Raw genomic sequence first — 25,474 nt, 5'->3', positions numbered from 1 at the left:
TTTTTTAGTAGAGACGGGGTTTCACCTGTTAGCCAGGATGGTCTCGATCTCCTGACCTCATGATCCGCCCGTCTCGGCCTCCCAAAGTGCTGGGATTACAGGCTTGAGCCACCGCGCCCGGCCCATGTCTATGAATTCTAAAACATGTTTAGATTTCTGTAACTACCACCACAATTAGGATACAGAACAATTCCACCCCAAGAACTCCCTCATGCTCTCCCTTTATAGTCACCTCTTCCTCACCCACAACCCCTGGCAATCACTAATCTCTTCTTCACTGTAGTTTTGTTGTGTGTGTTTGTGTGTATGTGTGTTTTGTTTATTATTTGTAGTTTTGTCTTTTTGAGAGTGTCATATAGATGGAATCATATAGTAGGTAACTGGCTTCTTTCACTCAGCATAGTGCTTTTGAGATTCATCCAAGTTGTGTGTGTCTCAGGAGTTTGTTCATTACTATTTCTGAGTAATATTTTGCTTTATGGGTGTGCTAAAGTTTGCTTATCCATTCACTCATTGGAGGACACTTGGGTTTTTGCAGTTTTTGGCAATTATGGTTAGAACTGCTGTAAACATTTGTGTATGGGTTTTTGTGTGAACGTAAGTTTTCATTTCTTTACAGTAAAATACCCAGGAATTGGGTTGCTGTGATGTATGCTAGGTGTATATTTAACTTTACGAAACACTGTCAAACCATTTTTCAGAATGCATGTACTGTTTTGCATTCCCAACAGCAGTTTATGAGAATTCCAGTTGTTCTCCATCCTCACTAGCATTTGATATTATCACTATTTGTTATTTTAGCTATTCTAATAGCTGTGTAGTGACATCTTATTGTGGTTTTAATTTACATTTCTTTAATGGCTAATGATAATGAACATTATTTCATGTGCTTTCTTTGCCATCCTTTTATTATCTTTGGTGAGGTGTCTGTTCATGTCTTTTGCCTGTTTTACAATTGGGTTGTTTGGCAGGGTGCAGTGTCCCATGCCTGTAATCCCAGCACTTTGGGAGATGGAGGTGGGTGGATCACTTTAGGCCAGGAGTTTGAGACGAGCCTTGCCAACAGGGCGAAATCCCATCTCGCCTAAAAATGCAAAAATTAGCCAGGCACGGTGGCGTACATCTGTAATCCCAGTTACTCAGGAGGCTGAGGCACGAGAATCACTTGAACCCAGGAGATGGAGGTTGCAGTGAGCCAAGATGGTGCCACTGCACTCCAGCCTGGGTGACAGAGTGAGACTGTCTCAACAAACAACAACAACAATAATAAACAAAATAATGTTGTGTGTTGCAGATGTTTTCTCCTAATCTGTAGCTTGTCTTTTCGTTCTCTTAGTCGTGTCTTTTGTAGAGCAAAAGTTTTAAATTTTGATAAAGACTAGTTTATTGATTTTTTTTTTGTGTGGGTTGTACTCTTGATGTTACGCCTAAAAAATCTTTTCCTGGCCGGCATGGTGGCTCACACCTGTAATCCTAGCACTTCGGGAGGCCGAGGTGGGTGGATCACTTGAGGTCAGGAGTTTGAGACCAGCCTGGCCAGTGTGTCTCTACTAAAAATAGAAAAAATTAGCTGGGCATGGTGGTGGGCACCTGTAATCCCAGCCACTAGGGAGGCTGAGGCGGGAGAATCACTTGAACCTGGGAGGCAGAGGTTGCAGTGAGCTGAGATGCACTCTAGCCTGGGCAATGAGTGAAACTCTGTCTCAGAAAAAAGAAATTTTTTTTACTAACCCTCAAATATGAAGGTTTTCTTTTAGAATGTTTATACTTTGGGTTTTTTGTATTTAGATCTATGATTCAGTTAATTTTTTTGTACAAGATGCAATATTTAGGTCAAGGTTCATTTTTTTGCGTATATGTGTCCATGCTATGCTTTTTTTTTTTTTTAAAGAATTTATTTTAAACTTACTATACCACACAGTATGTTTTATACACTGACATAGAACTTCCTAATAAGATAAAGCAAAGACAAAAAAGTTTCTTATTAGAAACAAGATGCACCGTCACTTATTGTCTTCAAACATTATTGCACTTTAACTTTCTTTTTCCCCCCCGAGATGGTGTCTTGCTCTGTCGCCCAGGCTGGAGTGCAATGGTGTGATCTCGGCTCACTGTAACCTCTGCCTCCTGGGTTCAAGCGATTCTCCTACCTCAGCCTCCTGAGTAGCTGGGACTACAGGTGCCTGCCACCACGCCCAGCTAATTTTTATATTTTTAATAGAGACAGGGTTTCACCATGTTGGCCAGGATGGTCTGGATCTCTTGACCTCATGATCCGCCCGCCTCGGCCTCCCAAAGTGCCGGGATTACAGGCGAGAGCCACCATGCCCAGACTGCACTTTAACCTTCTTAATTTGACAAAGCATTCATGAAACAATCTGCAGACTAGCTTTAACAGACAAATAACACTTGTATAAGCAGACATGACTATCCTAAATTGTTTCTTAGGTTTGAATTTTACAAACTTTACTTACATTAGTGGTAACAGTGGAGCTGGAGAGTATTGCGCCTTCTCCAAGCTGCCCAGCGAGAACCACCAATAGTGTGGTGGAACTTATGGCTCTTTCCAAGGCCACGGCTCTTTCAGCCTGCAGATGTCAGCCCACGCATCTCCTTGTGCTTGTGGACTGGTTTGGTGATCCACTGGGTGTCAGGATTTCTTCTGATAGCTTTATGGAATGGATCAATGAGGATAACCTAAAAAAATTTGTATGTGGAATCTTAACCAATCCAGTAAGAATTCAGGACTCTCAGAGCCCCACAGTGGCATCCAGCTCATTCCTCTGCAAGAGACTAAAGGCTTCAGGCACACTTTAGCTGGTTAACACCGTGATGGACAGGCTTGCTGTAAGTTACACCCGTAGAAACTGGGTGTTTTCGGCCACCACAGCAAACACGAATCCTATATATAATGTAACCTTGCTTGGTCTTGTAGCCCAATTGGCGTACTTTTATCAGGCCGGGTGGGGAGCCCTGTGGAGGGCAGAGAGCTGGCGGTACTGCCAGCAGCAGACTCTCAGAAGAAAGCACATGACATCAGATTGCTTCTTTCTCCATAGCTCCTGGATATACTTGTATGCACTCATTTTGGCTTACCTGATGGTTGCTGCCAGATGGAAAGGCTGTGCTTTCTTAATCTTGTAGTGAAGACAGAAATAAAAGCATTTGGAATAAAATAGAACAATGGTTAATATCTTTGGTTCTTTTTTTTTTTCAGATGGAGTTTTGCTCTTGTTGCCCAGGCTGGAATGCAGTGGTGCGACCTCGGCTTACTGCAACTTCTGCCTCCTGGGTTCAAGCAATTCTCCTGCCTCAGCCTCCTGACTAGCTGGGATTACAGGCATGCACCACCACGCCCGGCTACTTTTGTATTTATTTTTAGTAGAGACGGAGTTTCTCAGTATTAGTCAGGCTGGTCTCAAACTGCTGACCTCAGGTGATTCACCTGCCTCGGCCTCCCAAAGTGCTAGGATTACAGGCATGAGCCACCTCGCCCGACCAATATCTTTGGTTCTTGAGACAGATGGACTTAGTTCTGATTTTGAGTTCTTCAGTCTGTGTGGACTTGGACAAATGAACTTCTCCAAATCTTTATAGCCTACTTGGGAGGATTGTAGGAAGGATTAAATGAGATGACTGGCTGGACGAGGTAGCTTTGGCCTTCTAAACTCAGCACTTTGGGAGGCCGAGGCTGGAGGATTGCTTGAGCCCAGGAGTTCAAGACTGCCCTGGGCCATTTAGGCAGCCTCTGTCTCTATAGCAAATAAAAAATTAGCTCGGAGTGGTGGCACATATCTGTAGTTTTAACTACTCAGGAGGCTAAGGTGGGAGGATGCTTGAGCCCAGGAGGTCAAGCCTGTAGTGAACCACGATTGTGCCACTGCACACCAGCCTGGGTGACAGAGTGAGACCCTGTCTCAAAATAAATGTATGAGATGACGTAAAGAACTCAGCATGGTACTTGAGGCATAATAAGCATTTAATAAATGGTTGCTGCTACTCCTGCTATACTTTACTGTCAGTTAAAGTTGTTAGTATTATTTGGAGTGTAAAGAGTAGATAAAGGGTGGCTTTGAAAGTTGTGGCAAAGTGAAAATGTTTTGGGTGAAAACTTTTACAATATTCTTTCTTCTTTCTTTTCTTCCTTAGTTCCCTTTCCCTTTCCCCTTTTCCTTTCCTCTTTTCGATCAGGTCCATATTGCTAATGGTAGTCTTAGGTGTTAGAATACAGTGAGAGATGGACATGCAGTGTTAGAAGTATTAAAAACCAGGTCGGGCACGGTGGCTCATGCCTGTAATCCCAGCACTTTGGGAGGCCAAGGAGGGTGGATCACTTGAGGTCAGGAGTTCAAGACCAGCCTGGCCAACATGGTGAAACCCCGTCTCTACTAAAAATACAAAAATTAGCTGGGCATGGTGGTGTGCACCTGCAATCCCAGCTACTTGGAAGGCTGAGGCAGGAGAATCGCTTGAACCCAGAAGGTAGAGGGTGCAGTGAGCAGAGATCATGCCACTGCACTCCAGCCTAAGTGACAGAGTGAGACTGTCTCAAAAAAAAAAAAGAAAAAAGAAGTGTTAGAAACCAAGTACTTTTGTGGGGTAGGGGATGAGAATTAGTAAAATTGCTTATTTGTGAAGAGGCCTATGAAGGTGAATAGATTCAGGTTGGGCAAATACAAGAGATGGCCTGAGCTTAGTGTAGAATTGTAAAACCAATTTTTTTCTTTTTTTTTTGAGACAGACTCTCGCTCTGTCACCCAGGCTGAAGTGCAGTGGTGTAATCTCGGCTCACTGCAAGCTCTGCCTCCTGGGTTCAAGCAATCCTCCTGCCTCAGCCTCTCCAGTAGCTGGGACTACAGATGCTCACCACCCGTAACTGTAAAAAGTCAGTTTCAATGAGTTTAATCATTCACACCTGGTTGACTTTTGTATTTGTAAAACCAGTTTTAAAGTAACTAACTTTGCATTTATGTACTTAAATAAGGCCATATCTATAAGGAAAATACATATATGTGGATGTTAATATCAGTGAGCCATCAGAAAATCATTTTTCCCCTTAACATTTCGTAACAAGATGACTTCATTCTCAGTGGGAATGGAGGGTGGGGTAGGAGATCAGGAACGCTGAGGTTTCAGTGTAGTCCAGTACTGTTTTGGGGAGTGAGGGCTGGTAAGTTTTGAAATTATTTTACCTGGTAAATGCGAACTGGTTGAAGCTCAGTCATTGATATATTCTTTGGAATGATACGAATACCAGGTATGAGACAAGCAGATGTGTAATAAGTTAGTCTTTTTTTTTTTTTCTGGGCACCTGCATGTGCATCTGCTTTCTTGCATTTCTTTTTTGGCTGCTGACATGGCTGACAGGGAACAAACATTGGAATTACTGCTTTAATTTGGCCAGAATGAGCTTGTTTGCTGTGAACATCATGCTGGCCTTAATCAGTCCAAAGGACTTCCTTCCTGCTTTCAGGGAGACTGCGTATTAACATAATCTCTTTTCTGTCTTCAAATCAGGCCCTGATAACAGCTGGAAATAAGCACAGCATTAAAGAGGAAATCAGTCAAGGACCATTATCTAGATTATATGGAAGAGATTTTTAGTAAGTTTCATTCTGATGTTAGAATGACACGAAGATGGCTATGAAAGCCTGTAGGCACTTTCCAGTAGTACTCTGCATTTGTGACTCAATTTATGTGAGTTCTCTTCTACAAGATTTGAAGAGCAAATACCTGTTCACTGAGATAGCAGTTGTTTTCTGAGAGACTGTGGGGTTTTCAGTTCTTTTGGCTCCTCTGAAACTCATTTGACATCTCTGAGAGTTTCCTCATCTTTAAAATAGGGATGATCTCAACATTCCCTTGCTTAGTAGCATAAGAAAAAGATAGCATCTCTTGGTACAAAATCTCTTGGTTCATAAATTTTTTGAATATACATGTATATTTGTAATATACGTTTATTCTCCAGGTGCAGTGGTGGGCACCCCAGCTACTCAGGAGCCTGAGGCAGGAGGATAGCTTGAGCCCAGGAGTTCAGCCTGGGCAGTGTAGTAAGACCATGTCTCTACAAAAAAAAAAAAAAAAAATTATATTCTTTTATATTATATTACTTTTTTTGTTAATACTTATATTTCAGGTCCATACCTTAGAAGCTAACTCCCATTTTTAATTGCTGTGAAGTATTCTGTGAATGTACCTTAGTTTATTTAATCAATCCTCTATTGATGGAACGTTAGAGGAAATTATTTTTATTAAATAACACTGCAGTGAACATCTGTACATGCATCTTTTTGTCTTTGACTCCTGGTTTCTTTGGGATAAATTTTAAGAGGTAGAATGACGCGGGTTAAGGGAATGCAAACTAAATTTTTTCATAGTTTTTTCCATTCTGTTTTAAAAGTCAGTTTTAATGAGTTATACTTTATATACAACATTATAATGCACTCGTTTTAAGAATATGACTTGATGAGTTTTGATAAAGGTATACACCAGTGTAACAACCATCACAAACAAGATATTGAGTATTTGTATCACCCTCAAATATTTCTCTCCTCTGCAGTTGATGCCCTCTCCCTCCCCTCTCGCCTCCTACCTCTGATTCCAGGCAACCACTAATCTATTTTGTGTTGCTATTAGGTTTCCCTTTTCTAGGACTTTATATGAATGGAATTATATGATATATAGTCTTTTGTGTGACTTTTTTTTGGTTCAAAATTAATATTTCTGGGAGTCATTCATGTTGTGTGTTATAGGAGTTTGCTGCTTTTTATTGTTGAGTGGTATTTCTTTGCGTGAATGTACCACTTTATCCATTCAACCCTGATAGATGCTTGGGTGGTTTGTAGCTGGAGATTTCTTTATCTGTTCAACCCTGATAGATGTTTGGATGGTTTCTAGTCTTTGGCCATTATAAATTTGTGCGGAAATCTTTGTGTTCAGTATATGTTTTTATACCTCTTGGGTAAATACTTAGTAGTGTAATTGTTGGATCATGTGCAGGTGTATGTTTAGTTTTATAGGAAACTGTCAGATCTTTTCCCAAGGTGGTTGTGCCTCTTTTATACTGCTACAAATAATGTATGAGAGTTTAGGTTGCTCCACATTCTTACCAACACTTAGTGGTGTCTATCTTATTTTAATTTAACCCTGTCTGGTGGGCATCTCATCATGGTAGCTCATTGTGGTTTTTATATACATTTCCCTCATGGCTGATGCTGTGAAGCATCTTTTCATGTGCTCGTTGACTATTTGTATATCTGCCTTTGTGAAGTACCTGTTCAAATATTTCGTCCATTTTTGTTGCTGTTAATGGTATTTTAGCTTTTTCTCTTTATGGTGAAATATACATAACATAAAGTTTACCATTTTAACCTTTTTAAAAAAAGTGCATGATATTATTTATTTAAATTTTTTTTTGTTTCTTACTAGTGTGTTATAATTTTTTTTTTTTTTTTTTTGAGACAGAGTCTTGCTCTGTCACCCAGGCTGAAGTGCAGTGATCTTAGCTCACTGCAAGCTCTCTGTCAATACTGATTTTCTATCTACTTGTTCTTTTAATTATTGAGACAGGAGTGTTGAAATCTCCACCTATGACTGTGGATTCATCTATTTCTGTTTTCAGTTCTATCAGTTTTTTCCACACCTTCTTAATAAGATCCTTTTATAATTAAGAAATGTCTTCTATTCCTGATAATATTCCTTGTTCTGGTCTACTTTTTTGATGTTAATATAGCCATTCCAACTTTCTTTTCTTTCATTTTTTTTTGAGATGGAGTCTCACTCTGTCGCCCAGGCTGAGTGCAATGGCGTGATCTCGGCTCACGGCAAGCTCTGCCTCCCGGGTTCACACCATTCTTCTGCTTCAGCCTCCCAAGTAGCTGGGACTACAGGCACCCGCCACCATGCCCGGCTAATTTTTTTTTGTATTTTTAGTAGAGATGGGTTTTCACCGTGTTAGCCAGGATGGTCTCGATCTCCTGACCTCGTAATCTGCCCTCCTTGGCCTCCCAAAGTGCTGGGATTACAGGTGTGAGCCACTGCACCCGGCCTCTAACTTTGTTTTGATTAGTGTTTGTACTATGTATCTATTTATTTCCTTTTACTTTTAACATATTTGTATCTTTATCTTCAAAACAGGTTTCTTTTTAGACGGCATATAGTTAGGTATTGTTTCTTATTTTTAAATTGCAGTCGGACATCTCTACCTTTTAACTGGAGTAGATAGAACATTTACATTTAATATAATTTTAGCTAGGGGTGGATTAAATCTACCATCTTATTCTTTGTTTCTCTTTGTCTCTTCTTTATTTTTTTGGTCTTCTTTGTTCTTTTGTTGTTTGTTTCTGCTTGTCTCTTCTTTGTACCCTCTCCCCTTTTTTTTTGGATTGAGGATTTTATTTATTTATTTATTTTTTGAGACTGAGTCTCACTCTGTTACCCAGGCTGGAGTGCAGTGGTGCAGGCTTGGCTCACTGCAACCTCTGCCTCCCGGGTTCAGGTGATTCCCCTGTCTCAGCCTCCCGAGTAGCTGGTACTATAGGTGCATGCCACCACACCTGGCTCATTTTTGTATTTTTAGTAGAAATGGGGTTTCACCATCTTGGCCAGGCTGGTCTCCAACTCCTGACCTCAGGTGATCCGCCCTCCTCGGCCTCCCAAAGTGCTGGGATTATAGATGTGAGCCACCATGCCTAGCCTAAGATTTCTTGTAGTTCAGATCTGCTGGAAATAATTTCTGTCAGCTTTTATTCGTTTGAAAAAAATTTTAATTCACCTTTTTTGAAAGATTTTTACTGGTTATAGAATTCTAAGTAGTTTATTCTTCTAGGACTGTGAACATATAATTCCACTGTCTTCTGGCATTTATCATTTCTTTATTTTATTTTTTATTAAAAAACATTTTTTTTTTTTTGAGACATGGTCTCACTCAGATACCCAGGCTGGAGTGCAGTGGTGCAGTCTTGGCTTACTGCAACCTCCACCTCCTGGACTCAATTAATTCTCCTGCCTCGGCCTCTCAAGTAGCTGATACTATAAGTGTGTACCACCATGCCCAGCTAGTTTTTGTAATTTTTGTAGAGATGGGGTTTTGCTGTGTTGCCCAGGCTGGTCTTAAACTTCTGGGCCCAAGCAATCCAACTGTTTCAGCCTCCCAAAGTTCTGGGATGACAGGTAAAGAGAGCATTCTTTTTTTTTTGAGATGGAGTCTTGATCTTTCGCCAGGCTGGAGTGCAATGGCGAGAGATCTCAGCTTACTGCAACCTCTGCCTCCCAGATTCAAGTGATTCTCCTGCCTCAGCCTCCCAAGTAGCTGGGACTACAGGCACATGTCACCACGTCCAGCTAATTTTTGTATTTTTAGTAGAGATGGGGTTTTACCATGTTGGCCAGGGTGGTCTCCATCTTTTGACCTTGTGATCTGCCCACCTCAGCCTCACGAAGTGCTGGGATTACAGGTGTGAGCCACCATGCCCGGCCAGGAGAGCGTTCTTTTCTTTTCTTTTTTTGTTAGACAGGGTCTCATGTTGTCATCCAGGCTGGAGTTCAGTGGTGCTATCTTGGCTCACTGCAACTTCTACCTTCCAGGCTCAGGCGATCCTCCTGCCTCAGCCGATCCTCCCACCTTAGCCTCTTGAGTAGCTGGGACTACAGGCATGTGCCACCATTCCCAACTAATCTTTTGTATTGTTGATAGAGATGGGATTTCACTATATTGTCCAGGCTGGTCTCGAACTCCTGAGCTCAAGTGATTCACCCACCTTGGCCTCCCAAAGTGCTGGGATTATAAGTGTGAGCCACCAGCCCCAAGAGCATTCTTTATTTTGTGTTTGTCTTATATTTCCTCTTGTTTAGCTTTAAGTTACACTTTCTCAGTCAGAGTACTGTATAGGTAATGGTATGTCCTCAGGCTGTCACATCTAGGGGCATGTAATCTGTGTCCGCGTTACACAGGTGATGTTACATTTTAATCAAAGTGCTACTCAGTTTCTCCTAAGTGTAATGACTGTATTTTATTTTTGTCTTGCAACTAATAAGCAATCTGCAGGGAGATACTTCAAAAGACCTTTCAAATATCCTGTTCCTCATTAACATCTCTCCCTGGGTTCTGTATCCATTGATGATTCTTGCCTGATCCAATCTTTTACCATGATGGTTGCAAAATGATCATTTTCCAACTCTAAAGCATTCTCTCCGCATTTAGCAGTTAGCTTTCTACACCCTACTGTAAGCAGGAGACCTACCTTCTCCCCTTACTTCATAATTTATCTATTTATTATTGGTATGGTTTTATGAATTTTTCTTTTTTCAAGGATTTATATAAGTTACTATTGTGCTTAATTATTTTGGTCATTTAAAAAATTATCTCAGATTGTCCCAGGGTCTTCTCAAACCTTTTCTGGGGATATGTCTTCCTTGGGCCTGTGCATGTGCCTTTTTTGTTGTTATTGTTAAACAAAATTTTTAAAGACAGGGTCTCACGCTGTCATCTAGGCTGGAGTGCAGTGGTGCATTCATGGCTCACTGTAGCCTTGAACTCCTGGGCTCAAGTGATCCTCCCGACTCAGCCTCCTGAGTAGCTGGGACTACAGGTGTGGGCCACCATACCTAGTTCGTAGCATGTGCTTTTTTTTTTTTTTTTTTTTTTTAAGTTCCCCTGTAGAACATCACACACCAGGGCCTGTCAGGGGGTAGGGGGCTAGGGGAGGGATAGCATTAGGAGAAATATGTAATATAGATGATGGGTGCAGTAATCCACCGTGATACGGATATACCTATGTAACAAACCTGCATGTTCTGCACCCCAGAACTTAAAGTATAATAATAAAAAAAAGACCAGAAAAAAAACCAAAATAAAATATGAATAAGTATTAAAAAAAAAATAAAGTTCCCCTGTATATGTAGCTGCTTTTAAATGTCCTAATTTCACTGAGTCTCACCTCTAATTCTTCTTGGACCCTTAGGTGGTCTATTGTATTTCTCTGCCAGCAATCCTTTTGCCCCAGGTACTCACGATATGCACTGTCTCATCCTGCCGTGGCGCCTGCCACTGCTTTCAATGGCCTCCAGCCTGGTATCCAGACTATGCTACCATTCCCATTAGCCCTCTGAGTGAGGTGAGACAGCAATCAGTTCCTCAGGCAGCCCCACACAAGCCAGAACATTGAAACTAGTTCTATTTTTGCTCCATCCTGAGGGAAGAGCTAGAAATTGGGTAGCTTCTTCCCATTGGTGGGACAAGGTGGGACAGATTAAGTGGGACAAGGATGAATGAAAATGTCACAAAGTTTTCTACCACTTTGAAGTGTGACCTTTTCATGGTTAGGTGTATGTTTGGTTCCTGCAACTTCTTTTTTTTTTTTTTTTTTTTTTTTTTGAGACGGAGTCTCGCTCTGTCGCCCAGGCTGGAGTGCAGTGGCCGGATCTCAGCTCACTGCAAGCTCCGCCTCCCGGGTTTACGCCATTCTCTCGCCTCAGCCTCCCGAGTAGCTGGGACTACAGGCGCCCGCCATCTCGCCCGGCTAATTTTTTTGTATTTTTTTAGTAGAGACGGGGTTTCACCGTGTTAGCCAGGATGGTCTCGATCTCCTGACCTCGTGATCCGCCCGTCTCGGCCTCCCAAAGTGCTGGGATTACAGGCTTGAGCCACCGCGCCCGGCCCCTGCAACTTCTTAACTGGGTCTTAGGGTTCTTCTAAAGCTACTTTGGTCTGTATGTTGTTATTTGATATGTCCATGGGGGAATGAGGGCGTACAGCTTCCTAGTCTCCGTTCTTGCTGTTTCACTCCAGTTTTGTATAATTTTCAGTCATTATTTCCTCAGATGTCTTTTCTTTCCTTTTTTCTCGTCTCCTTCTGGAACACCGATTACATGTGTATCAGAATACTTGAGGCCGGGCGCGGTGGCTCACACCTGTAATCCCAGCACTTTGGGAGGCTGAGGTGAGTGGATCTCTTGAGGTCAGGAGTTTGAGACCAGGCTGGCCAACATGGTGAAACCCCATCTCTACTAAAAATACAAAAATTAGCTGGGCATGGTGGCACACATTTATAATCCCAGCTACTCGGGAGGCTGAGGCACGAGAATTGCTTGAACCTGGGAGGTGGAAGTTTGCAATGAGCTGAGATGGTGCCACGGCCCTCCAACCTGGGCAACAGAGTGAGACCGTCTCAAAAAAAAAAAAAAAAATCACTTGATAGTGGTGCACAAGTTACTGAAATTCTGTCCAGACGTTTTTTTCCCTCTGCTTCAGTTTTCCAAAAATAGTTAAATATTCCTTAAGTCTCGTGTATGGTTTATGAAAAAAAAAGAAAAAATAATTAAATATTCCTTTACTGTTCAAAATTTTTGTTTTTCCAATTTTATAATATTAAAATCTCTTTATCTTCTTTTTTAAAATTTCAGCTTCTATTTTGTTTTTATTTTATTTCTGAAAAGCAACCATGTGTGAAAATAATTCAGTTTCTTTTTATCTTAGCTCATCAGACCTGACTTCCTAAAACTGAATGTGACTTGTCTGTTAGTCCAAGCTCAGTAAGTCTTCAGCCTCATCAGTCCCATCTCTTCTAGGCATCTTTAACTGTTGAAGTATTAGACCCAAGCAGGCACTTTTTGTAAGATGAGAGGCAAATAGGCCAGACGCGGTGGCTCACACTTGTAATCCCAGCACTTTGGGAGGCTGAGGCGGGTGGATCACAACGTCAAGAGATCGAGACCATCCTGGCCAACATGGTGAAACCCCGTCTCTACTAAAAATACAAAAATTAGCTGGGCATGGTGGTGTGCACCTGTATTCCCAGCTACTTGGGAAGCTGAGGCAGGAGAATTGGTTGAACCAGGGAGGTGGTGGAGGTTGTTGTGAGCCAAGATCATGCCACTGCACTCTAGCCTGATGACAGAGTGAGACTCTGTCTCCAAAAAAAAAAAAAAAAGAGAGAGAGAGAGACAAATGAACAGAATAATGCTTTCTTTTTTTAAAAAAATTTTTATTATTTTTTTTTGAGACAGAGTCTCACTCTGTTGCCCAGGCTGGAGTGCAGTGGCTGGATCTCAGCTCACTGCAAGCTCCACCTCCCGGGTTTATGCCATTCTCCTGCCTCAGCCCCCCGAGTAGCTGGGACTACAGGTGCCTGCCACCCAGAATAATGCTTTCTAACCAATCATCTCCTATAGCCCATTTCAATGTCCCAAAGTTTAGTTAACAGAACAGGGAAGCTGCCTTGAACTGAACTCAATACTTTGGAATCAGCTTCTATTTTAGATTCGGAAGGTACATGTGTAGGTTTGTTACATGGATATATTATGTAATGCTGGGATTTGGGTATGACTGATGCCATCACCCATGCTGCTTCAGGTTGTATAGTTTCTATAGTTGTGTCTTCACATTCACTGATTTGTTTTTTGAAGTGTCTAATTTTTTGTTAATCCCATTTGATGGAATTATCATTTTTGATTTTTGATTTTTATATATTTTTTGAAACAGGGTCTCGTTCTGTTGCTCAGGCTGGCATGCAGTGGTGCGATCTCGGCTTACTGCAACCTCTGCCTCCTGGGTTCAAGTGATTCTCCTGCCTCAGCCTCCCAAGTAGCTGGTATTATAGGCACACGCCACCACACGTGGCTAATTTTTGTATTTTTAGTAGAGACAGGGTTTCACCATGTTTGTAAGACTGGTCTTGAATTCCTGGCCTCAAGTGATCTACCTTCCTAGCCTTACCAAAGTGCTGAGATTACAGGTGTGATCTACCGTGCCTGGGTAACTCTTTTATTTTTTATCTCTTGAAGTTCCATTTGGTTCTTTTTTTTTTTTTTTTTAAGACAGTGTCTCACTCTGTTGCCCAGGCTGGAGTGCAGTGGCACAACCTTGGCTTACTGCAACCTCTGCCCCCCGGGTTCAAGCAATTCTTATGCCTCAGCCTCCTGGGTATCTGGAATTATAGGCATGTGCCAACATGCCTGGCTAATTTTTGTATTTTTAGTAAAGATGGGGTCTCACCATGTTGACCAGGCTGGTCTCAAACTCCTGACCTCAAGTGATCCACCCGCCTTGGCCTCCTAAAGTGCTGGGATTACAGGCGTGAGCCACCGCACCCAGCCGGTTTTTTAAAAAATATTTTTCTTTTCTGTCATTAGTATTTTTGTTTTTTTTTGTTTTTTTTAAATAGTTGTTTCATCACTGGAACATTTGGATTGTTTCCACTTATGGGATATTATGAATAAAGCTGCTATTCATGCATTTTTTTTTTCTGCTAGTAATCTATAGTATTGTAAATTAGCCTGAGTGTCCTACTGTTTTTATTCACTCAATTGATAATTGAGTGATATATAAAATAGCAAATATTTATTGAGCTTTGTATTTTGCTAGACAGTGTTCTAAATGCCTCCTATGTTCATTTTGTTTAATCTTCATTCCCTCCCTATGAGGTAGATATTTATATCTCATTTCACTGATGAAGGAATGGAAGCTTAGAGACAGTAACTTGCCTAAGGTGCCACAGCTAGTGGATGCCACAGTGTTAAGTAGAGCAGTGATACGAAGTTGTGTAGGATCTAGCATCTGCTCTAGTTTATATAATCCAATAGAACAAATAGTTGACAGTTCTGGGGGTCACTGAGGAAAAGTTATTTGAATGGGAAAAAAATATCCTGTGAAACAATTGAAGACGTTTTGATGGTTGCTTGCTAATCAGCTGACCAACTGCTAACCAACTATATCAATCTTTCAGCACGCATTTTTAAGTGAGAACAGCCTTGACTGGAATTCAGTAATAATTTGGACAGTATTTGAGGGTTTTAAAAAAGAGCAGCAGGCCGGGCGCAGTGGCTCACAGCTGTAATCCCAGCCCTTTGGGAGGCCAAGGGAGGTGAATCAGTTGAGCCCAAGAATTTGAGATCAGCCTGGGAGGCATGGTGAAAACTTGTCTCTACAAAACCTACAAAAATTAGCCATTCTGGACAACAAAGCAAGATCCTGTCTCAGGAAGGAAAAAAAAAAAAAAAAAAAAAACTTTCCACTTTTGCTTGGGTTATTATTCAAATCATATGCTCTTCCTGAACTGTTCAAAAAAAGTGTCATATGGATCAGATATTATCTAAGGATGTGTTCATTAGGATGTCTGCCTTCAGTCCTGGTTCAGTACTTAAGAAGGTGAGACTCTTCATCTTCTAAAAAAAAATTGAAATTATTAATATTTCTTTTTTTGAGAAGGTGAATTTATTTTTCTTTATAACTCATGTCAAATACATCAAGTGCTTTTGGGATCTCTGATATGAAAGGTTCTGTTGAAATGTCAGGTTATAGTTTAACCTACCTTATGAGTTTTCTATTGCTGTGTAAAAAACTACTACAATCTTAGCAGCCTAAAACCACACCCATGTATCATCTCACAGTTCTCCTTTAGTTTCATAGTTCTGCAGGGCAGAAGACCCAATGGACTGGACTGGGTTCTCTGCTTAGGGTCTCACAAGGCCAAAATCAAGATGTTGACCAGACTGGTATCTCATCTGGAGGCTCTTGGGAAGAATCAACTTCCATGTTCATTCAGGTTGTTGGCAGAATTCAGATCCTTGTGTCTATACATCTGAAAGTGCCATTTCCTTGATACATGGCTGCTCTGGCTTCATCAAATCCTTCTCATGTCAGATCTGACTTCTGCCACCAGCCAAAGACTCTGCTTTTTAAACAGCTAATGTGTATAGATTAGGCTCATTGGGATAATCTCTCTCTCTTAAAGTCTGCTGTACCATATAACACAGTATAATTCATAGGACTGATACATTATCACAGCCACAGAGTCCACCTACAACCTGGATTATACCAGGGCAAAAGGTCTTAGGGGTCAGTCTGGGAATTCCATCACAGCTATTAATTTCCATTGTTAAACATTGTTGTGAAGGTCACATTTTTGGGGCAACAGGCAACTTTTCTATGCTCAGGTCTCATTCTATCCTTCTGATCATCCTTCCTTGAACGTAATTCTTTCTTCCTTTAAAACAGTCGGCCTCTTTTTCCTCTTTGTTTGGTAGCAGACTTGTCCTTGACCTCACCCTTTGCTCTTCAAGGAAACTGAATTTACCTTTTAGGATAGCATTCCCTGAAATCACCTTTGTTTGTGTTCATCTGTTATATAAGAAATATTGTTTGACTGCAGACATTATCACTATCATCCCTGTGCTTCAGTTCCCTAAGCCTGAGTATTTAACGTAGGATTGAGCTGCTCAAAGACATTGACAAGCTATTCTTCATCTGTGTGATCTGCAGATAAGCTGCACTTTATTTTTTCACTCATTTCTTGCATTAAGATTCAAAGATGTCTCATTGCCTACAAATTCAGGAAGTATATTACAACCCTGTATATCTCTCAATCATTCTTTAGCTAGTAATGCTGCTATAATTCCACTTTATCTCACAGCAGGGTCCAGTAGAAAGCACATCAGTAATGAAAAACAGTAATTCAAAACCATGTGCAGTGGAACATTTGAAGGCTTGTAGATCCATCTGAAGCAACAGGGAATTTCTCAGGCTGCCTAGAGAACCTGAATCGGTTATAACTGCAGAAACTACATAATTCTGCTCATATTGTAGCGTGAAGGCTTACACTGGGCAGAATGGGTAATGGGTCTGCCTCCCCCTAACTCCCTCAGGCAGGATTTTTTTTCCGGTTAGTATTAGTGACTGAAGAAGAAAATGTTTTTTTTTTTTTTTGAGGCAGAGTCTTGCTCTGTCGCCCGGTCTGGAGTGCAGTGGCCGGATCTCAGCTCACTGCAAGCTCCGCCTCCCGGGTTCACACCATTCTCCTGCCTCAGCCTCCCAAGTAGCTGGGACTACAGGCGCCCGCCACCTCGCCCGGCTAGTTTTTTTTTTTTTGTATTTTTAGTAGAGACGGGGTTTCACCGGGTTAGCCAGGATGGTCTTGATCTCCTGACCTTGTGATCCGCCCGTCTCGGCCTCCCAAAGTGCTAGGATTACAGGCTTGAGCCACCGCGCCCGGCCGAAAATGTTTATATAAAAACTTTAGTGTATAATTTAGAATTTTTCATGTGTAAGGGGAGTTGCAGGATTTGTAGTTATCTTTTGAACTGATTTAGAATGAAGATGGGATAGTTGTCTTTGGTTGTAAGGAAAATTGTGAAACCCCCTTATTTCTGATGTTGAGCAGGAAAGTAAGAAAAGGAAATATTTAAAAGATTCATATATTGTCCCATTTTGGTGGAGATACTAGTTTTGAACAGGTTTTTGTGTCTTATTGATTCATGCACTATTTATTAAATGTCTATACCAGGTATACATAACGTATAGGACATATTATGTGCCAACTATGGACTCTGCTCTTAAGGATCCCATACTCTAGGGTGTGGGAAATAGACTTCTTCCAGAAATAGTTACAGTGTTGTGAGATAAGTGCTACTAGATAAATGCAGTGGGTATCCAGAGGAGAAATTCTGTAGTGGTTGGAGAAGGCTTGATAAGGGAGCTGACAACTGAACAGTCTTGAAGGGACAGGAGTTTGTGCCAGGCAGGCAAATGGGGCAGGGAGCATTGTGCAGAGGAAATGTCACTTGTGAGGTATTCAGGGGAGAGTGAGGAATTTGTTAAGGCTGGTACTTAGAAAGAGGTAGAGTTAGAAGGAGGTAGGAGTTAAGAGTGGAAATGACATGGCTCCCAAGTTGTGAAAGCTCTTGTGTGGGTTAAGGATTTTGAATGTAATATCCTATAGATAGTAAGAAAATAGTTAAGACTGGGCATAGTAGCTCACACCTGTAATCTTAGCACTTTGGGAGGCTGAGGTTGGAGGATCCCTCGAATCCAAGAGTATGAAACCAGCCTGGGCAACATAATGAAACTCCATGTCTACAAACAATAAAAAAATTAGCCAGGCATGGTGGTGTGTACCTGTGGTCCCAGCTACTTGGGAGGCTGATGTGGGAGAAGGATTGCTTGAGTCCAGAGATAGAGGTTACAGTAGCTATGATCATGCCACTGCACTCTAGCCTGGGTGACAGAGCGAGACCCTGTCTCCAAAAGAAAGAAAGAAACAAACTAGTTGAGAATTTAAGCAAGGACTGTGATGAACTTAGCACCGTAGGAAAAAAATTGAAGGCAGTGTGAAGGATGCCTTGAGAGGTAAGGAGTTGGGCACCAAGGCAGGTACTAGTTGGGAGGCTATCAATACTGTCTGTTGAAAGAATAGGGTTTGTGTCATATTCAGGAGGGGATATATTCCAAAGATATTACAGAGTTCTGCTCTAAAGTTGGGATAATAATGGTATTTATGTTACAGTGTTGATATGAAGAGTAAATGAGTTAATAAGTTTAAGATGTTTGGAGCAGAGCATGGCACATAGTGCCGAATAAGTATTATTGTTGTTACAATTGTTCTAATTATTGTGGTACCAAGTAAGACTTGTAATAATCCCATGGGTTACAAAATGGAGGGGAGGGAAGGAGTGGCATTAAGAAGCAGCAGCAGATCTCTCTTGCGCTGTTAACCCATCAGAAATGTGAGAGGGACCAGGGTCTGTCTTTGGGAATAAATGTAAGTTGAGTAAATGCCTTGCTAACTAGTGCTTTCAAGTACTATGGAGGAATAGTGAAGTTTTTAGAAGCGCAGGCTGAAGGATTCTTTGTACTCATCTAAGGTAAGTGGGGTGGTGCGTCTGTTAGTGAGGGGAGATGCTCTTCACTCCTCTTTAGTGGGTAAAGATCTTTAGACAGTGCATGAGAAGTTCTTTTCTCTTGTCAATATAAAAGCCCATGCTTGAATATTTGTCCACGTTTTAAGAACCTCTCCACTTTCTTGTAATTATGTATGAATAAATAGAGTTTATAAGCCAGGAGAAACAAAACCCTTTTTTCTAAAGCTTATACAGCTTAACACAGTATTTCATTAATAGCACATAGTGACTTGCAAATCAAAGTCAGCTTTTCTGAACATTCTTAAAGAATAATGGAAATGACTCAGCAGAGCCTGATTTAGCTTCCAGTGCTGCTTTAAAAGGGAGGGCAAAGATGGCATTTGTCTAGTGCTACACAGTCATGTAAAAAGGAAGAGGGGGAAGCTTGTATGTATTCCATACTGCTGTGTGCCAGAGACTTCACATGTGTTTCATTTAATCTGCAGAGCAAACCTGAGAAGTATTGTCTGTTTTATAGATGATGAAATTAAGCTTTGTAGCAACTGAGTAATTCACCTAGGGTCATGCTGCTGATAGTTAGCAGAATTTGAACATAGGCCTGTCTGGTTGCATAGCCAAATGCTCTTTTCATCACTTTGCCATATTTGAATGACTTCTTTATATGAATGAACTTCATATCACCTGCCCAGAAGCAATTCTACAGGATTTGGCCATAAAAAAAGAAAGAAAATACGAGTATAGGGAAAGCATGCATGTTTACTCTTTTTCTTTGCATAGAATATCAGAAAGTGAATTGGTAGATCCCTCACACATAATCTATTTTGTTAGCAGATAATTATTTAGGTTTTGTGGGAACATGTAAAAAGTTTATAAGTCCTTTGACTTACAGGTAAACCAGGCCAACTCCCTTATTTTACAGAGGAGGAAGCCGAGGCTAGAAAAGTGACATGATTTGCCTAATTACAGCTGCTTTGTGACAAAGTTGGAATTAGAACCCTAGACTCTCTACTCCGGGTTAAAGGCACAGACCTTTGTTATACCTGGAGTTCCTAAAAGATATATGTGAATATGATTTGAGGATTATTTTTTGTCTCTGGCAATTGGCATGTACCATCAAGGCAGAGGGCTATAAATTATTTACATTCTAGGTGCTACACATTTGGATCAGATTCTTCATTATCATGTAGTGGAGCGTGAGCTTACAGATCTATGTCTGGAGAGAGGCCTCCCTTCTACTTGCTGACAGCTCTGGCAGTTGCACCTGTGTTATATCCCATCTCATGGAAAGGATGGTTGAGCTTTAAGGAAGCAGAGAATGCTTCATGATGGACTAATCCATACTGCTCTGTACTGGCCTTTTCCCCAAGCTTGATATCTGTAGATTTTATTATGTCTTGTTAGTTGTTCCTACTGATAGTATTATGAGCACTTCTGCCCCAGTCGAGCCCAGGGTGCTGGATTAAAAGTGATACCAGTGAAGGGCCTGTGATGATGTGGTGACTGTTAGTGGTAAATCTTGAGCTGCAGTTTGAATGAGAGGGCTAAGGTCCGTGCACCCAGGACTGATGAGTCAGGACATGACCTTGAACTCGGTGAACTGTGACTTAGGCATGTACATAAGTTTTCTTTAGAGGAAGCTTTTGCATACATGCATGAGGCTTTATTTAACAAGAAAGAAACTGAGGCTCAGTGGTGGTGTGACTTAGCCATAAAGAAACATGTTTATTTTGATACACAAAACTGCCCCAGGAAATTCCTGTTACTTCACCCTTTACTTCTCTTCTGGGTGGAAGGTCAATACCATTAGAACTTTGAGGCGCCAGCCTGGTGGCCAACCTAATGGAGTAAGATAGTTCCAGCTCCAAGTAATGGCGAACTTGGAGCAGGGCCCAGTGTAATTAAACCCCTGCAGTAAAGAATTTGATGTTGGTTGGTCTTCATTCATCTCAGCGAATGGGCTTGCAGCAGGAATATGATATATTCCGAGCAAAGAAAAACAGTGGCTCTAGAGATTTATGCTATTGCCTTGAAGATTGTTTGGTTCCAAATTAAATTTAGATAATTCAGTAAGAGAAAAGTTTCTCTTGGTAGATGGCATTGTGAGGTAGGGCAGTTTAGAGAGTTTCTCCATTCATTAAAAGACTGTCCAGTGGAGTTACTTGTAAACTATATAGTCTACAGTAGAGTAAAGGATTATTTGAACCCTTATGATTCAAAATTCGAAAAAGGACTTTCGATTGTGTGACCCTTAGGTGTCCTGCCTGTACCTTTTCCTGCTCCATTGCCTTCTGTGTGTTTTGTTTCCCAGTACTTGGTTTTTCTTGGCAAGTAAAGTCAAGTTGACTAGAGTGCTAGGCTCCCAAAGGGTAAGGCAAGGAAAGCAAAGTTGTAGAACTTCATTTTTCTAGCTGGGTATTAGGGCAAATTTATGCAAGATAAGGTTGAAGAATAAAGAGAAAGAAAAAGGAAGAAAGAGCAATGGAATGTGAAAGTGACTGAGATAGTAAGCTGGGAATTTTAAACCATTAGGCCGTTTTCCTCCTATGTTTCCTAGTCATTTCCGGGTCTAGAAAGGTACTTATGTGTACTTTCAGGCCTTTAGAATTGAGTCTGGCTCTACTAGTTAAGTCTTGATTTGGCATGCCAGTGACAGGGCATTTTTTTCCCTCGTTTTTCTCTCTCTAGTCACTGTATTATGTATTATATATATATTATATATAGTGACTATATATTATATATATAAAATATAAAAATATTATATATAATATAAAAATACATATTTTTAGAGGAACTAGGGTAATTTTACCTTTAAAAAGTCTCAACATTGGGCCAGGTGTGGTGGCCCATGCCTGTAATCCCAGCACTTTGGGAGACTGAGGCCAGTGGATCACTTGAGGCCAGGAGTTCAAGACCAGCCTTGTCAACATAGCACAACCCCATTTCTACAAAAGTAAAAGAAAAAAAAAAAGCCCAACATCTATAAAAGCTTAAAAACAAATGGTTTCCTCTTTTATTTGTGCTTAGAGTTTTTCTTTTTCTTTTCTTTTCTTTTTTTTTTTTGATACTGAGTTTTGCTTTGTTGCCCAGATAGCAGTGCAGTGGTGCAATCTTGGCTCACTGCAACCTCTGCCCTCTGGGTTCACACGATTTTCCCGCCTCAGCCTTCAGAATAGCTGGGATTACAGGCATGCACCACTAGGCCTGGCTAATTTTTTGTGTGTGTAGTAGAGACAGGGTTTCACCATGTTGCCCAGGCTGGTCTCGAACTCCTGACCTCGTGATCCGCCCGCCTTGGCCTCCTAAAGTGCTGGGGTTACAGGGGCGAGCCACTGCACCAGCCTTGTGCTTAGAGTTTTTCTAAAAAAACTTCAAAATTGTTCAATGTAACACACATCAGAAGACGGTACAGAACAAATGGATGCTTTTATAACCACCATACAGGCTGGAGATACAATCTTATCAGCACCCTAGACTTCCTTGTCTTGCCTCTGTCTTCTTCTCCTGAAGGGTAACCACTGTCCCAACTTTTACAGTAATCACATCCTTAGTTTTCTTTAGTTTTATCACCCAAGTGTATTTCCCCAAAGATGCCTTAAAAAACATTTTGGGAAGGGGGCATATGACAGGCAGAACAATGGCACTCCAAAGATACTCATATCCTAATCCCATAACCGGTGACTATTACCTTTTATGGCAAAAGAGACTTTAAGATGTGATAAAGTTAAGGATGTTGAGATGGGTCTTTATAAGAGGGAGTCGGGACTGAGCGTGGTGGCTCACACATGTAATCCCAGCACTTTGGGAGGCCAAGGTGGGCAGATCACCTGAGGTCAGGAGTTCGAGATCAGCCTGGCCAACATGGTGAAACCCCATCACTACAAAATTAGCTGGACGTGGTGGCGGGCGCCTGTAATCCCAGCTACTCGGGAGGCTGAGACAGGAGAATAGCTTGAACCCAGGAGGCGGAGGTTGCAGTGAGCCAGGATCTTGCCATTGTACTCCAACCTGGGCAACAGAGCAAGACTCTGTCTAAGAAAAAAAAAAAAGAGTAAGTCAGAAGGTCAGAGTCAGAGAAGGAGACGTGACAATTAAAGTGGAGATTGGAGTGATGTGACTCTGAGCCAAGACATTCAGGTAGCCTCTAGAAGCTAGAAAAGTCAAGGAAATGATTTGCCTTGGAGCCTCCTCAAGGAATGCAGCCCTGCTGACTCATGTTAGACTTCTGACCTCCAGAAGATGGTAGGATAAGTTCGTATTGTTGTAAGCCACAAAGTTTGTGGTAATTTGTTATAGCACCAATAGAGAATTTATGCAGGAAGTTGTATTAAACTCACAGAAAAGTTGAAGAAAAGAATAGTATCCTTTACTAAGATTCACCTATTGTTAATATTTCACTATTTGTTTTAGTATTTCATTTTTTTCTTTCTGAACTGCTTTAGAGTGAGTTGCACATGTCATAGCCCTTTAATCCTAAATATTTCAAAATCTTTTAATTAAAAATATTGGGGGGAGTGGGGTGGGGTCTTGCTATGTTGTCCAGGCTAGTTTTGAATTCCTGGTCTCAAACTATCCCTTCCACCTCAGCCTCCTGAGCAGCTGAGACTATAGGCATGCACCACTGTGTCTGGCAAAACTTTTTTTAAGCATAATAGTGTTATAGTTCTCAACCTCAATACATTTAACATTGATAGTTTTATCTAATTTACCATCCACGTTCAAATTTTGTCGCTTAATCCAATAATATCCTTTGTAGCATTTTTTTCCCCCTCTAGTTTGGGATTCAGTCTAGGATTAGGTGTTGTTGGTCACGTTTCTAGCTTCCTTCAATCTGGAACATTTCCACAGGCTTTCTTTGTCTGCCTTTCTTCTTCTTCTTCTTCTTTTTTTTTTGAGTTAGAGAGTTAGAGTCTCACTCTGCTGTCATCCAGGGTACAGTGCGGTGTTGTGAGCACCACTGCACCTGTAACTCCTGGGCTCAAGTGATCCTCCCACCCCAGCCTCCTGAGTAGCCAGGATTCCAGGTGGGCGGTGCCTCACCCACTCTTTGTATTTCTTGACATTGACTTTTTAAATAGAATGCTTTCACTTTTGATCTGTCTGACATTTCCTTATGAGTAGACTTAGGTATTCCTGGATGGAGCATCGCATAAGTGATGATGTGTCCTTCTCAGAGTATACAGTGTCCCTCCTTGGTGATGTTAATTTTGACACCATCCAGTCAGTGTTAATTTCTTTATAGTTACTGTATTTTTACCTTTCAACCAATAAGCAATCTATAAGAGGACAATTTAAGACTATGCAAATATTCTACTCCTCAACAAAATTTCTCCTTAGATTTAACATCCTTTAATGATTCTTGCCTGAAATTTTTTTTTTTTTTTGAGATGGAGTTTCGCTCTTGTTTGTTATCCAGACTGTAGTGCAATGGCACGATCTCATCTCACTGCAACCTTCGCCTCCCAGGTTCAAGCGATTCTCCTGCCTCAGCTTCCTGAGTAGCTGGAATTACAGGCACATGACACCATGCCCTGCTAATTTTTGTGTTTTTAGTAGAGACGGGGTTTCACCATGTTGGCCAGGCTGGTCTCGAATTCTTGATCTCAGGTGATCTGCCCGCCTTGGCCTCCCAAAGTGCTGGGATTACAGGCATGAGCCACCACGCCCGGCCATGAATTTTGCTATTACAATTACAAAATTATAATTTTCCAACTCTAGTGTTTTCTCTGTTGATCAGTTGGCATTTGGTATTCTACTGTAAGAAACAACTCTCCCTTCTCATCTATCAGTTTATCAATCATTGATACAGAATCATACACTTCTATTTTTTCAGTAGTTTGTTACACTTTATTATTTTGGTGCTCAAATTGTCCCTGATTTAACCAGTGGGGCTTCCTTCAAGCTGGCTCCTATGTTGGTGACATACCTACTCCCCTCTACCTTTTCTTTTTAGTGTTTCCATACTTTCTGGCATAAAAAGCTGTTCCAGGCTTGTCTTTTACTTTGATGTTCCAGCCCTGGAATCAGACATTTCTCCAAGGAGCCCTGCTCCTTTTTAGTGGGAGGTGGTGTTAGGGCTAGACATGGATGCCACATATGCTCAGGATGTCTGCTTTTATGCCCTTTCAGTGTGACAGATCTAGGAAATACATGCAAACACACACAACATACGTATACATGCATATACATGGGCACCTATTCATTTATGTACGTAGTTTAGAAATCAAGAGTTCACACAGATAGCTCCAATTTCAGTCCATCCCTACAGGGTTCTTGCTCTTCCCTATTTCATATTAGTATGTCCCTCCTTCCACAGCAAGAACCCTGGCTTCCAGCATCATCAACACCTTTACTCATTTGCTCAGTCCCGTAATACCTCTAAAATAGTTTGGATTTGCTTTGCCCGTACCTCTACAGGAATAAACCAAATAAAATAGAATTGAGGATTTGTTTGCAGTCTTTCCCCTAACCCTACCCGAAACTGTGATATGAAGTCAAATATTATTTTTTTGTTTGTTTGTTTGTTTTGAGGCAGAGTCTCACTCTGTTGCCCAGGCTGGAATGCAATGGCGTGATCTCGGCTCACTGCAACCTCCTCCTCCCAGGTTCAAGTGATTCTTCTGCCTCAGTCTTCGAAGTAGCTGGAATTATAGGCGAGCGAGTGCCACCATACCCAGCTGATTTTTGTATTTTTAGTAGAGATGGGGTTTTGCCATGTTGGCCAGGCTGGCCTCGAACTCCTGACCTTGGGCGATCCACCCGCCTTGGCCTCCCAAAGTGCTGGGCTTACAGGCGTGAGCCACCGCACCCAGCCTTGTGTTTGTTGATTCTTTTTAAACCCCCT

General features: G+C 41.4%; 1 protein-coding gene, 1 non-coding gene and 1 pseudogene across 6 annotated transcripts in view; 1 reads left to right on the top strand and 2 right to left on the bottom strand.

The window, feature by feature from the left end:
- ASCC1 (activating signal cointegrator 1 complex subunit 1) overlaps nt 1–25,474 on the top strand; it is a 120,129-nt gene that overhangs the window by 23,990 nt on the left and 70,665 nt on the right. The window lies entirely within an intron of this gene.
- LOC117082777 lies at nt 2,476–3,097 on the bottom strand (annotated as a pseudogene).
- On the bottom strand, nt 13,109–13,242 carry LOC117082908. Its single transcript, XR_004436833.1, has one exon. It is a non-coding gene; the product is annotated as a small nucleolar RNA SNORA36 family (small nucleolar RNA).

Source organism: Trachypithecus francoisi, unplaced genomic scaffold (genome assembly GCF_009764315.1).
Source record: "Trachypithecus francoisi isolate TF-2019V2 unplaced genomic scaffold, Tfra_2.0 Lachesis_group9, whole genome shotgun sequence".
Classification (NCBI taxonomy): domain Eukaryota; kingdom Metazoa; phylum Chordata; class Mammalia; order Primates; family Cercopithecidae; genus Trachypithecus; species Trachypithecus francoisi.
Note: the sequence above shows the minus strand (reverse complement) of the source record. Positions and strands in the feature narration are given on the sequence as shown.